The 14,106-nt window shown below is 41.2% G+C and overlaps 2 protein-coding genes across 4 annotated transcripts in view; one reads left to right on the forward strand and one right to left on the reverse strand.

Annotated features, from left to right (window-relative positions):
- The window catches only part of RSPH14 (radial spoke head 14 homolog), a 76,334-nt gene that overhangs the window by 7,259 nt on the left and 54,969 nt on the right, over window positions 1-14,106 (reverse strand). The gene's annotated exons all lie outside the window — the stretch shown is intronic.
- The window catches only part of GNAZ (G protein subunit alpha z), a 52,677-nt gene continuing 47,575 nt past the window's right edge, over window positions 9,005-14,106 (forward strand). Inside the window, exons 1-2 of one of the 2 annotated variants that reach the window (XM_027661544.1) lie at window positions 9,005-9,319; window positions 12,236-12,369. The gene's annotated coding sequence lies outside the window, so the exon portion shown is untranslated. The remainder of the gene's footprint in view (window positions 9,320-12,235; window positions 12,370-14,106) is intronic. The other variant, XM_027661543.1, reaches the window with a different exon arrangement.

The following is a 14,106-nucleotide window of genomic DNA, read 5'->3' on the forward strand; positions in this document are numbered from 1 at the left end:
CCATCAGGTTTATCCACCCTTCTACCTAAAGAAGTGAATTCTGTTGACATCTTTGAAAATCAGAATATTTTCCTCTTCTTTGCAAGAATAATTCTGCCTTTCCATGACAATTTAACAGGAATAAACAGTGGTGTCCCAAAGGATGACTGTGCCTAGATCCAAGAGATCTCTTATCTGAAAGGACTGAGAGGTGGGAAGTGTCTGTTTAGATGAACTGAAGAGCTACTGGGGTGTTAAAGAACTGAGGAAAACAGTGCAGGGATTGGATCGGACTAGGAATAATAAACAATTCTGTTTCAAGCCTTTTCAAATCTGAGCATTGGCCACATGTATTTATGTTATGAGAGCCTGGGGGATTTACCAGGTGTAAAATCAAACCTCAATAGCAGTGTCTGTCAGATCCTCACTACAAATACAACAACTTCATAAAACTTCACAAGATTTATAAAAGCATTACGGGATCTGCTTTTGAAGCTACTGAGATTTTTCCAACACTAAGAATTTTGGCATGCTGTCTGAATGAAAACATAACAGAAATTAAGGTTATAAAAAGATAGAAGTCAGCAGTACCCTGCAGAAGCACATAATGTGGCTACCTCTGGGGATCCTTTAAAAATCCAAAAGGTTTCTGGCATTAGCGAGAAACAGAAAAGGTTGGTCTGGTAAACAAGAGGTTCCTAATCCTCAGTAAAGAATGAAAGAGACCCCTGCATATCTTGATTTTGTTTTTAGAAACTTTGCTTTAGTGTGTATGCAATTGTAATAGCAAAGTACCACTGAAAAAATTAACATAGAAACTACAGCTGATATATCAGCATTGGTTTCTCTGTTCTAATACAGAAATCCAAGAAACAAATTCACTTTTTAAAAAAATAATTGTCATTTTGGTAATTTAGACCATCTGAATCATTCATGCCCTATGAAAAGAGGAATAATATCTAAAGAAGTTAAAGATTCTGGTCTACAGAATGTCTTTTATCACAGCATCTTCAGAAACCCTGGGGATGAATTAGACACAACAGACTCGTGTTTCACATAGAAGGACTTTTCCAAAATGAAGAATAAATCTCAGGTTCTGGTTTTGTACAAGAATTATCTGCAGTGCAAGATCAATAATTGAGGAAGGCAAGTCTCCTGGTTCTGACTGATGGCAGTGTCAGATCCTTTAGTGTGAAACCACCCAAAGCACGATGCTGGAAATAATGGAATATGCTTTCTGTTGTACTAGTGCACAACCCATGAACTGTGGATTGCTGGGCAGTCATATGGAATCTGAGGGTAGTCTTCAAATGAAAGCAACTTCTCCTTCCTTTAATAAAACTGTATTGATTCCTTATCATACACGAGAAAGCAAACAATCCAATGAAGGTGAAACAGAAATGACAGAGAAACACTGTCTCAGATTTTTTCCAGCTATAATTGTTGATAGGCTGCTTGTGCATGGCAGGATAAGCAGTGGTATCTTTTGCAATTTATTTATTTAGTCTTCAGAACTTGAGCTGTTTGCACCTCCCATGTAAGTAATTTTCTTTAAGTTTTCTAAATTTGTAGCTTAACACATAGACACACTCATGGTCATCCTTTGTACCTAAGTGTGTGAATGCATGTGCATATGTGTAGCATGCATTTGACTGAGCTGCCATGCACAATGATCATACAAATCAGAAAGTTTCTTGGCTTTTATTTCTCTGACAAAGTACCTTTATTATGAGAATATTTTTTAAAAATTGTAAAAATCAAAGGAAAAAAGCTGTAAAAATTTACACAAAGGGGTTTTTTTTCTTATTCTTTTAGATGAAGAAGGAAATGTCATCCTGAAATTTATTAATTTCCTCTACAGAGAAGACTTTGCCAAAATACACGAAGGAAGGAAAACAATCTGACTTATGCATTACTTGTGCCAAAGTCCTCAGATCAATAACTGTAGAGAAAACTAAAGCCTTGGGAGAACTAATCCCAAAAAGCTGAGCCTCAACCCCTGAGGCTGCCCCAGTTCAGATTTTCCAAGTCAAAATCTGTCCCTTTTTTCCAGCTGGTCAGTGATGGGGACGTGCAGCTGTGAGATGAGGCTGAGAGGGGCCAGTGCAGCCCCTGGCCATGAGATGCTGCTGGTTTGCAGCTTCCCAGGTCCCTGTTGTGCCACAGCATTCCAAGCTCTGAGTTTACTGAATTTCTGTGCCCAACAGGGAAAATGTTCAGAGGAGAACCTGGGCTGGTTCCCAAACACTACTTAAACCTTGGATTTTGTATTTATACTGAGCATGTACACCAGGAGAGTAGAAGGTGTTCTGGGTTCCTATAGCAGGTTTCAGTCACAGAAATTGCTGCTCTGAGATGAACGTGCCATTATCAGCTTGACAAACGTTCCCATGATTATTACTTACATTGTAGCAAATTTGAGAGATTCCTGGGGAGAAAGGTCTGCCTTGTCACAGAGGCTTGTAAAGATGTGTGAGAGCTCATTTCCTGCAGGGATTATTGTCTGCCTGGCTGGGGAGAGAGGAGTGGATGGGGAAGGAGGAGGCAAAAGTTGTTTATAGTAAGTCAGTCGAACAGTCGGGAAACCAATCAGAGCCAATTTTACAATGTCTAACACTAATAAAAACAGTTTTGAACTCTTAAGTCCAACTGCCTTACAAACCTTTAATGTGAGAGATGCACAATTGCAAGTTTTCAGAACTTCAGCTGAGAGAACAGATTTAAAAAAAATAATCTTTCCTCTTTGGAGGCAGAGAGTCAAAACATTAAAGCAGCATGAATGAAATTCAAGAAACAGTTTTCTCAACTACCTTAAATTTCTCTGCCTGGAAGCTATACCTGTGCAACTGGAACTCTGCAGTGCAAAATGGCACTGCTCAGCCAAATGCCCAGTATAATATTTTGGTTATCCATAACGTTCACCTTTTGCAACTCATGAATTAACCTCACATGCTCAGGCATAAAAGAGCATTTTTTTCAGTTTTTTTCCTTAGGAGAAATGTGTCATTAAGAAGGTGAAAGCACTCTCTGAACTTCTATAGTACAACTGAATCAAAATCCATCAGAAACAGATGTATATGAATCAGAAAGTTTCTTATATAGATTTGATTATACTACTGTCAAACAATAAAACTGAGAGGCTTAAAGCAGCAAAATATCTAGAATTCATGATGTGTCAGATTCTGAGGAATTTTGTCCTGAATATTAACATAAACTTGCTTTGAAGATATGAATCATTGCACAGACTGAAAACTGAACAGACTGAAAGACTGCAAATAGTAGAAGACAACAGGAGGAAATTAATGGGAACACGAATTCAGTCTCATTGTGTAAGCACTTCTGTTTTACATTTTCTCCATTGTTAGAAGGGTGGGAGATTTTTTTTTTTTTTGGCTGCTTTGAAAAATGACCTGATAGAAATTTCAAATTAAAAGAAGCTGGAGAAGTTGTAGCATTGACAAATCCCCTGCTCATGTTTGCTGAGCAGGCAGGCTGGCAGAGCTGCAGGAAGGCAATTTTATCCTACAGTTCCCACTGCTCACTCTGGTGCCAAGAGGAGCCCAATTGAACGGGCACAACTGATAAAACCTCCTGGAAAAGAAGAATACAGTACTACAGGTGGGTGAAATCCTTTTCTGCTTCAGATGCTCTGGCTTGGCAATGTTGTTTGAAATGAGAAGAGGAAACACATCTTGATTAGAGCCACAGGCCCAGATGGCTGCACGACGTGAGGATGGAAAGGCGGGCGGAGTCTCCACTTCCCACTCAGACCTGCTACTTTGCAGAGTCCATGTTTTCCATGGAAAGCCCTGTTCATGAGGAAAAGTACTTTCCTCAATGAAAATTGCATTCTGTTCTGACTGAGGTTCTACAATAGTGCCTTCCAATATGTTTTAGTCTATATTTTATTTCAAGCGGTGAAAAATTCCTTAATATTAATTGAGTAAAAGAGAGCCAAGGTGTGGGCTGCTTTTGAGGATGATTTGTTTTCTGAAGTGCCTCCCCTGTAAATGTTGCTCTTGGGTTGAGAGCCTTATTCCTTCAGTGAGCTGTAAATCACAGACTCAAAGCAGTTTATCACAAATAGGCCCATGTCTTAATGTACATATTTTCTGATTAGAAGTGCCTTCCTGAATGAGGCTCTAAGTCAGTGAATGTGAGGGGGTTCTTGCAGAAAGACCTTTGGCATCATTTATTTGGAAAACAAGTAGTGCAGTAGGACCCAAGCCACTACAGCAAAATGAACCTGTTACTTAACCTGGACTAAAATATTAGGTCCAGCTTCTGTAAACGTGGCAGATTAAGCACAGGCACTTCAACAGTGCTACTAATGTGCTTATCTTTAAGAACATTATAAACAGAGGATTCAAAACACTGTTAAACAGAAAGAATCAGATTTGCAACAATTATAACAGATATCAGAAACTATCAGCTGATAGAAATGACTGCTGTTTTAATATGCTTTTTAAAATAACATTGCTATAAGTCTGAAAACAACATTAATTCAAAGATGTGATAATGTCTTTATCAGTTTAAATCAGTTGCTTTGTTAGATGTTGGCACAATGTGCTTTGCCCATTCCATCCCCCAGTCAGTGAGTGGCTCAGGTGGCTGAATGTGGGTTTCCAATGTCACCTCAGAGTCTGAGGGATCTCTTGGCACTGTCAGGTGGGACTTTAGGCCTGCAGGAAACTTGGACTTTCCTGGGGTGCAGCTGGAGGCCAGACAGGACACCCTTGAAAGCTGAACATGGTCTCAGAGACTCATCTGGAAGCTGAATTCCTCCCTAAGTCACTTCTGGTCACTGAATCGATCGTGTGCATGTCATTGACAGGCAAAACTTTCCGAAAGGAAAAGTAAATCACAAAACCCAGCTGAAATTGTAGCTGGTGGTTCTGACATGAAGTAGAATTATCACATGTAAAAGATACAAAGAAGTGTGAAGTCAAATCATAATATTTTTTCTAAGTACCTATTTTTATATATATATATATTTTGAGGTCCAAATTTGGTACTTCTTCAGCTGATAAGAACATCAGTGACAAAACTAAATATATTTGAAATCAGTACATTTCTTCTTTTTGTTTGTTTCCTACTGCAAAAATTAAACCCTAAATGCCTACCTGTGTCCTCAAGTGGGAGAGACCTACTTTCAACTCACTCTTCAGTGAATATTTAATCATTCTTATGAAGTGGAAAGGCCTCAAACAGGAAGCCTGCAGGAGGGAAGAGGGCATCCAAAGAGTAGCCAAAACCCTGTTGCTCAGCCCACTTTACCAGGAGATCTGTAGCTGGTACTTTTTGTTTCAAAAGCTCCAGTTTCAAAAAATTTTGGCACTTTTTAATTACCTCTCCTGGGTGTAATTCCCAAAGAATCTGTGTGTTTTGATCTCCAGTGATTTTGTCTGTTCACACTTCACAGATCTCTTGTTGTGTACTCTACTAAATGATCCCCACTTTGGGTTAAAGTTTGAGGGGATTTGGTTTGTTATTTTCCCCATTCCTTTGCTTTCAACAGTGAAAAATGAGCAAAGAATACTTTAACTGCCCTTTTTTAAAAATAACATCATAAAGCAGCCTTGAAGGATGGGCTCTTTATAAAGATCTGTGCTCCTTTATCTTACTTCATGATATCTCTGTCTGTAGCTTTCTCCCATGTATCCGTCACAAAGTTTAGGATAAGCAGGGACTGCTACACAAAGTCACCTCCCCAGGAAAGCCAGAGCATCTCCCAGGGCTCCAGGAGAGCAGTTCTCCTCCAGCTGCTGGATTTCGTGTTTGTTTTCCTAAACTTGGCTTCAGTGGCAAGTGCTGATTGAGCAGCTGAGCCAATGACTGTGAGCTGCCAATGCAGCAGGTTGATTAACTGATTGTGGTATTAACTGTAACTCATTATCTGGGTTCACATTCCCAAATGTCTCCCATAATTTGCCCTCATAGAAAGAGTAAACTGTCAATATTAAGTGAAACCCTCAGTTACCTGAAGGGTGTGAGAAAGATAAAAGGGTGAAATCCTGGTAGAAAGTGAATTTACATCCTAAGTGATAAAGCCAAATGAGGTCAGGCTGATACCACCTGATGGAAGGTGCATTCATGATTTTTTTCTCCACTATCTCCCAGTCACTGATACAAAGCAACAATATGCCAGTTACTTATAAATATCAGATCCTAGACATCTGTACTTGATGCTATTTTAAACTCTTCCACGTGAGAAAAATGGTTAAAAATAAAAATACAACCTTTTTATTCTTCTCTAAATGTTCTGTTCAGTTCTTCATGCTGAGAGAATCACAGACCTGTCTATAAATATCTAACCCAGATCTACAATTGCTTGTTAAAAAGAGGGTGTTTGGTAGAAAAGTGAATGAAATACAAAGTGTCTTTTATTATATTTTTATTACAGACCAGATGTGGCCTCTCAATTTACCCTCTATCATTTGGAGATGTACATTCACCAAGAACATTGCATGTGTGCATATAAATATTTTGATGTTGTCATGGTATAATAAAGGGTAATTGATTAGAAAAATCCCTATGGGATTTTCCACTTAAGAGCACATTGCTGTTTTAGCACTATTGTCTTCAAACTAAACATGTATGAATGCATCTATTTTGATTGGTCCCAAACAAAAAGCAGCAGTAAACAGGCAAGGATTTGGCTTTTGCTCAATGAATAGCACTGGCAAGTTGAATGAAACTCGTGCAGCCAAGAGGTCCAGGAAGCTGTGAATTAGATGCTGCACCTCACCAAACACTGCTCCCTTCAAATGAGAGCCTGCTCTGAGATGGGATAAATGGTGACCTCCCTGACATGGAAGAGGGAACAGAAATCCCATCAGATCATCACACCTCCCTCACACTACCCTTTACTGTTTCCACACAAATTATTCATTTTCAATAGGTATTTGTGTGTTTTCAGTCTCTTTGTATACAAGGAACAACATTTAGAGTACTGAGCTAAGGAACTGGGTTTCTCTGCTGTTTGACTTTGGCATTTAATCATCTGTAAACACTATTTGGAGATATATATTTCTCTTTAAATTCCTGTGGGAGCTTAGCTACATGTAGTGCAATCAATACATGCTGAAAGGCCCTAATTGAGAATTTCTGGATGCAGGACAAGGTGAGACTGAAGAAAACTTAGACACGTCTGCTGGTGCATTTGTCAGCTGAGTTGGGTTTTAACTCTGCCATTAATCAACAGCAAGTTCCCATATGGTGGTGTTTGAATAAAAACCTTGAACTTCTCAGACCTGTTCCATTACTCAGGTCCTGCATGTTCATAATTCCTTCACTGCCAGCAGCTGATTTACAGGTGCCTCCCCCAAAACTGCAAGAAAGTGTTTTGTTATAGCAAATTTGTAAATGCCTACAACAGCTCTCTCTGTAGAGAGCACACGAACAAAGATCTTCCTCCCCGGGATGATGGTGGCTGATGCTGTTATTTCTGCCACAGTTGGGTAGTGTGTGGAAGATGCCTTTTCTCACATATCAAGTACTATACTAAAGATACATGTAATGTGACAGTTTCTATAGTAACTACTTGTTCTTTATGGAATCGCAGTTAAGCCTGTGCACCTTGTTATTGTTCTTTTATCCTATTATCCAGACTACTCAGTTACCACAGATACATTTTTTTATTCTATTCCCTTGCCAACATAACTATATCAGGGATTTATGCACTTGCAAGTAAAGAGTGCCTCTGAAAAACAAAACACTATTAAAAGTTTTAAATTGACCACTATCTGATCTCACAGATGCACTGAGACATGTGAGCATGTATACTGAAAACTAAAATTTCGAAATAAAACTGTAGAGATATTTTTTATTACAGCAGGGCAAATTTATGATTTGAACATTATTGTTTTGCTGGCAGAACAATGCAAGTTAGGTATATGGCATTTCTTTTCTAAATGCGAGGAGTTTACCAGAACAACTTTGCCAGTCTAGATGTACTGGCAAACTCTTCTAGTGTGAACAACACCTAAGATTCTGTACTTATAGGAAAATTTCCTTCACATGGTATACTGATTTTTACATGGAAGTATTTCATTATTATAATTCATCAGTGTGACAGCTCTGCTGATAATATCAGTACTGGAAGTGATATCATCTACAGGAATCAGATGCTTTCTGTGCTGTATTATGTTGGTTTTATTGTGGGAAAAATGCCTGCATCCCGTGTATGTGTGAGTGTCTGTTGCTATCTCCAGCTGAAGTGTATCAGCAACAAATCATGCCTTTAAAATTAGCAGTGTAGGGGGAAATCAGCTATTTGATCAGGACTGAAGACTCAACAATGCAACTAGTATTGTAGCCAAAAGGAAAAAGACACAAGGAAAAACGTAAAATATAAATTGGGTAAATCCATTAATGAGATAAAAAGAAAATGATACTCATCGTTAACTTAAAAAAGCTGTAGTAAATGACACATATACAAACGCAAAAGGCAGAAAGGCAAAAGCAGAAGGAAACATATGCCCAATACTGAGAGCGACTGAGTTGATGGAAGGAAAGCGAACAGCAGGTGAATCCCATGTAACTAAAGAAACTGTTTTTTCTCCAGTCACTGCAATCATTCCAACACGTATGCGACTTGTTCCCTCTAAAATACGCGTGGTGACAGCACTGCTGACCCTCCCAGCCGAGCCGGGCCGTGCCCCGCCGCAGCCCCGGGGGCGGTGCGGGCAGAGCCCGCGGCACAGGCCGGCAGCGCGGCCGTGCCCGCACATTATGTAATGCGCGAGTGCGGCGGAGCGAGAGCCGGGAACGAGCCCCGAACCCCTCGTCACCATCGGCTCCTTCTGCGCCGCGGCGGGGCGGGGGCTGCGGGGCCGCGGGGGCTGCGGGGGCTGCGGGGGCTGCGGGCCCGGCCGCCCCCCGGGCGGCAGCAGCAGCAGCGGAGCGGGGCCGGAGCGCAGCCGGAGCCGCCCGCCGGCCGCGCCGCCCCGCCCGCGGTACCCCCGCGGTTGGCGTGGAAACGGGCTGGAGCTCCGGCTCCTCCTCCAGCGCCAGCCCCGCGCTCCCCCTGCCCGGCTCCCCGGCGAGAGCGCCGAGCACCTCCCTGTCTCCCGCGGGGGGCCGCCGGACAAGTGCTCCCACCGCCGCCTCTAGAAAATCCCGGGGTTTTACGGTTGTGTTTCGTAGGGAGAAGATGGGAAAGGGCAGGTTCCTGCTCCTGCTGGGGCTGTGGGGTTAGTCCCTGCAGTCGTGGTGTGTCTGCTCGCGGCAAATCGCAGATGCTGATGTGAAAAAGGGCCAAAGCAGAGGAGAGGCGTCAGTGGATGCGAGCGTTTGTACTGATGGATTGAGGAGGTGGAGGCTGCCTGGTGCTGGAGAGGTGAGTGCAACATTCCGCATTTCTTTCTCTCTTAAATCAGTTTGGTGATGAACATTTCCCTCTCTGTGTATTTCCAAAATAAAAAGGCACTTCTAAAGCAAGAAGAAAAAGATGTCATTTTGCAACAATAAGCTATGATTTTGCTGGATGGAAAAGATGAATGTCACTGTGAGGTAGGAACATTTCACAGTGTGTAGAGAAAAAATAGTAAGGGGAGGCAGGCTGCTGATCCTGTGAAAATGACCTTCTCAAGGGATACTGGCCTTCTGTCAGCCGCTGCTTCATCTTGGGCCCTTTTTCACAAAATTAAGTCATCTCCCTTTCCTAGCCTGGATTATAACCCATCAATATCCAATACCTGAGCCTTAATAAGATCTGTTGCGTTCTCTTAATGATTGAGAAAGATAATAATTCTCTGCCTGTTGGGAGAAGAACCTCCACGCTATGTAGCACCTCCTCCCAGGGAAATGCAGCCTGGCTACCGTTCTGTCAGAAAAGACTCCTGCTGCCCAATTTCTGTAATAAACCCTCCCGGTAACAGGCACATCTGCTCATTCTAAGGCTGTGTGGCTCTGCAGAGCCTGGATGCACTCCCTGCCCGTGTGTGCCCATGCATGTGAAGGAATGAGGAGGGTTTATATTAATCTGCACCTGTGGACGGCTCCCATCTGCAGTTGGGAACCACAAGTTTTTCAGTATCTTTGCATTTGCATTTTGGGTGAGTGATTCATGCACAAAACCCCCAGCCCTTCAATGTGAGCTGAGAGAGCTGCAGACAAATATGTGTCAGTTTAATTTCTGCTGATAGTACTGATCTGCTTTGGCTGTTGCACTGTAGGAGCTGTTTAACGTGTGTTCTTGTGGTATTTATTCTGGAAGCTACTGACCTATCTCGGCAACATTTTCCTGGGAAGATTTGAGAAAAAAATCACTAGTTTTCCCTTCAGCATTTCTTTGTATTTCTTCATATCCATTTTCTGATACCCTTCCACCCCCAATTTGGTTTTTATTTGGGCTCCGTATTTCGCGCCATCGTGGGTCACACCCTTCGAGCGGCCGCCAACATTTCATCCATAGAGGTTATGACAGCAGGTCACAAATTCACAGTGCTGTGAGCATCTACCTGTGGATCACAAAGGAGTAAAAATGAGAGAGTGTGTTTTGTGCTTGGGGGAATTTTCCTCTATGGACATAGACGTTTGAGGTCCAAGCTGATGGTTTAGGTGCTGTTGGAGGCAGAAACAGTCACTTTTCCTCACCAGAGCACACATTTGCAAGCTGAGCAGATACAGCTCTGCAGAGCTGAGAGCGTTGTGCCATTAACTTGCCTGTCTCCAACAAATCATTTGTTTGGAAGCTATCATGCAAAAAGCACAGCTCCCTGCCCTTGGGTAGAGGGCATTATTACAGGAGAGGCCTATGTGTATAGAAGGATGAAGTTCCAATCTTCAAGAAGCCAGTGACAGGTGTAATCAAAACAAAACATCTTAGTTCTAAGGCACATTTAGGAGAAAAACTCATGCTATCTCTCATTACCAAAGCACTGACTTGCATTTTCAGAGCAGAATCCCCTTCTGTGTGCATATACATGCTTATAAAGAAAAAAAGCTGATTAATTCTGTGTAAGCCATGGAATTTTCATTCTGACAATGGACCTTCCAGAGATGAATAAACTCCGTGTGCTACATAAAGAATGCTGCACCTCTGGCTGAGGATTATGTGCTTGTCACTTCATAGGCCACTGGTGAATAACTCTTCTGGAAGTACTAACTTGAATTTTGTAAGCCTCCAGTACAGTTTAGTGTTTCAGCTACAGGCCTTTGTTTTGAATTTAACAGTGATAATCTAAAAATAACCAGCCAGGTAGCTCAGAAGGACTGAAGTGAAAGTGTTCTGGTTGTCTCAGCTCTGCTTACACACTGATGGAACAAAGTATGGTAAATTTTAAGAAATCTAAGCAGAAACACAAACACAAACCAGAAATTTGTCCCTTCTTCTTAAGGAATCTACCTGCTAAGGGAAGGGGATAAGGATAATAGACAATTCAGCAGGCAATAAAAGCTTAAAGCCTTAAATGGTGAAGTCAGCTCTTCCTCTGCAGCTTAAGCAGATGAGGATTTTGACAGCAGATAGTCCTGGGTGATACACGGCGGCGAGGCAAGAGAAGAGAATGATGTCTTCTTCTTTCTCCCCCTCCAAGAACTAAAGAAAAATACTCTCAATTCCTTTGGGTTAAGTCACAGCAATTCCCCTTGTTTCAGAAGAGATTCTCCAGATTCATGTAACTGAAACTGGGAGTTGAATCTCACTAGTTCTGTGTAAAGTTTTGGTCACTGGAGCCGTTGGAAGTTTTGTCCCTGATTTCAGTGGCAGAGCCCAGGCCAGCACACACAGTTTCACTGACCAGGTTCCCCTCTAGGAACAACAATGTTGAACAGTTTTGTAGCTGATTTCAGTGGGGTCACAGGCTCAGTGACAAATTCAGTCACTCTTTACTTGCATCATAAACTCTAATTCATAAATTATCAGTGATTTGAATCATATTCTTTTTACTGAGAAAACTGGAGTGTTATTCCCACAAATGCTGTTAAGGTTGGTGTTACACCTTCAGCAGCAACAGCTTCTACAGAAGCAATTAGTTATTTTCTTTTATCTAACAGGACTTCAAAGCAAAGCCCTTAAAAATCAAAATATTGGCATACTTAGATAAAATCGTATTTATAATTTGAGACAAAAATTGTCTTATTTTTATTAAAAAAGAAGGCCAAATTTTGTTCTTTGTGATCCCCAAAGTATCCAAAATAAATCCACATCCATTACTAGTTAAAACATATTCCCTTCACTCTAATTGAGAGAATAATTTGACTTATAGTTTGTAAGTTATATTCAAATGCATATTTTTATTAAACTTTCCAGAACCCAAGAGTTGTGATTAAGAAGTCCAAATTTCAACTACCATATTGATGAGAGAATAACCCCAAAAGGGAGAAACTAGACTGTTCCAAGCAACCAAAACTGATTCTCTTTGAAAAGTCCCCTGGCAATTTAAGGTATGTGGAATAGACAACATGACAGAGAAGAGCTAAATTCAGCTTTATTTATTCTGTTATTAAATCTGGAGTTGATACATATTAGCAAGTTAAATTCTTTTAGCTTTATTCAAGTGTAATCAAGGACAGAATTTAACCCTTGAAATGAAAGCTACAGAGAAAATACTCTTCTCTCAACTGTTGCTTTTCCCTAACACTGAAGGGCACTGGTGGAGTGGGATGGAAGGAACAGGTCAGTGACGGGGCCATCACTTCTGTGTTACCTGGACTTCCAACATTTGTTACTATTAAAATACATGTAAAATCACAGCTAACAAAACACATGGCAAAATTTCAGAAGGCACCAGCTTTCCATGTGTTTTTTTATTTCTGCAGCTCAGAGAATTTTCTGTGGTTCAGCAGAAACTTGGGTGTCCCCAGAATCCCATTTTATTATCTAGTGCTGGACATCCAATGTGTTCTTAGAGAACAGAGTTTTACTCAACAAATCTTTCTCCCTCTGCCCTTGTTTTCTCTTTAAGCCCCTTATACCGGAGAGTTGTTTCTCCTCTGGATTGCTAAGTCATCACATCAAAAAGACAAATGTGATAACATTTCCAGACAAGTCTCTGTTGCAGAAATAGCCCGTGAAATTACCAGTGATGGTGTTGGCCAATGGAGAAACATGAAGAGGCAAATCTGAAAAACTGAGTTCAAATTCTGATTGTTCATTTTGCTCACATACAGGAAGGATAACGACCAGAAAGCAAATAATAATTTCTTAGGAACTACAGCATGTTAATCTGATATTTTTACAGTTGATTTAATAAATAGTAATTCCCTGGACTTGGCAACTGGAAGGAATTATTCTCATCACTTTTAGATGCTGATAACATGGACATGTACATATGGAACAGTTGTTAAGGCTTCCCTTTTAGGTGGTGGAGAGAGAAAGAGATTTCTACAATGGAGTTAATCAGACTAGGTTTTGACCACTCTCTTGGTGTGAGATGAGCTGACCTCTGGCAATGACTCCTCTGCACTGCCCCCGAGGGAAGCAGGCAGTGATCGGCTCTGAGGTGGCCACCTACATGCATATGCTAAATCTGGGCAGGTGGATCCCACTCTTGCTGTCTATATTGTAATGTTTAACCAAGCTTAACTAGTTAATTATGAAGATATTTTCATGGCTCACCATAAATATTTGTAAGTCATAACACAGTTGCTGTTCCCTACCTACCGACCCTGTTTCCTTGCTAGGAACGGGGCTGGTGCACCGGCCTCCTCCTCTGGATGTGTCTTACCAATGGTATTGGAAAGACTTCCCTAAAACACAACCAGTAATCCAAATCTTTTATCCAGTTTTCCCTAGTAATCTGGGCAGTATTCTAGCTTACATCCCCAGTATTTTCCAACCTTATCCAGCCTATGTGGAATAAGCACCTTTATCTTGACGAAGCGCGCGAAGGCAAACACAGTCAGGCAGCGGATCAAGTGTTGATGCACAAATCCAGTTGACACAGTTGTGTTGTGGAAGGAAACAACACAATTGAGCTGAATTGATTACAATTCAGTGTCATGGCACAGGAACAAAAGCCCAGCTGGATGTTTAGCTGTGAGAGGGCTTGCTGTTTAGAGGGGTGTGCACCTGGTTATTATACTTCTTCTTTACAAGAGAAATATCTGTGTGATTCAAAAGGATACTTATGTGCCATCTAAGGGAACATCTTTCTGACAATAATACAATTTGACTTGGGT

Source organism: Corapipo altera, unplaced genomic scaffold (genome assembly GCF_003945725.1).
Source record: "Corapipo altera isolate COAL_440 unplaced genomic scaffold, ASM394572v1 150, whole genome shotgun sequence".
NCBI classification, from domain to species: domain Eukaryota; kingdom Metazoa; phylum Chordata; class Aves; order Passeriformes; family Pipridae; genus Corapipo; species Corapipo altera.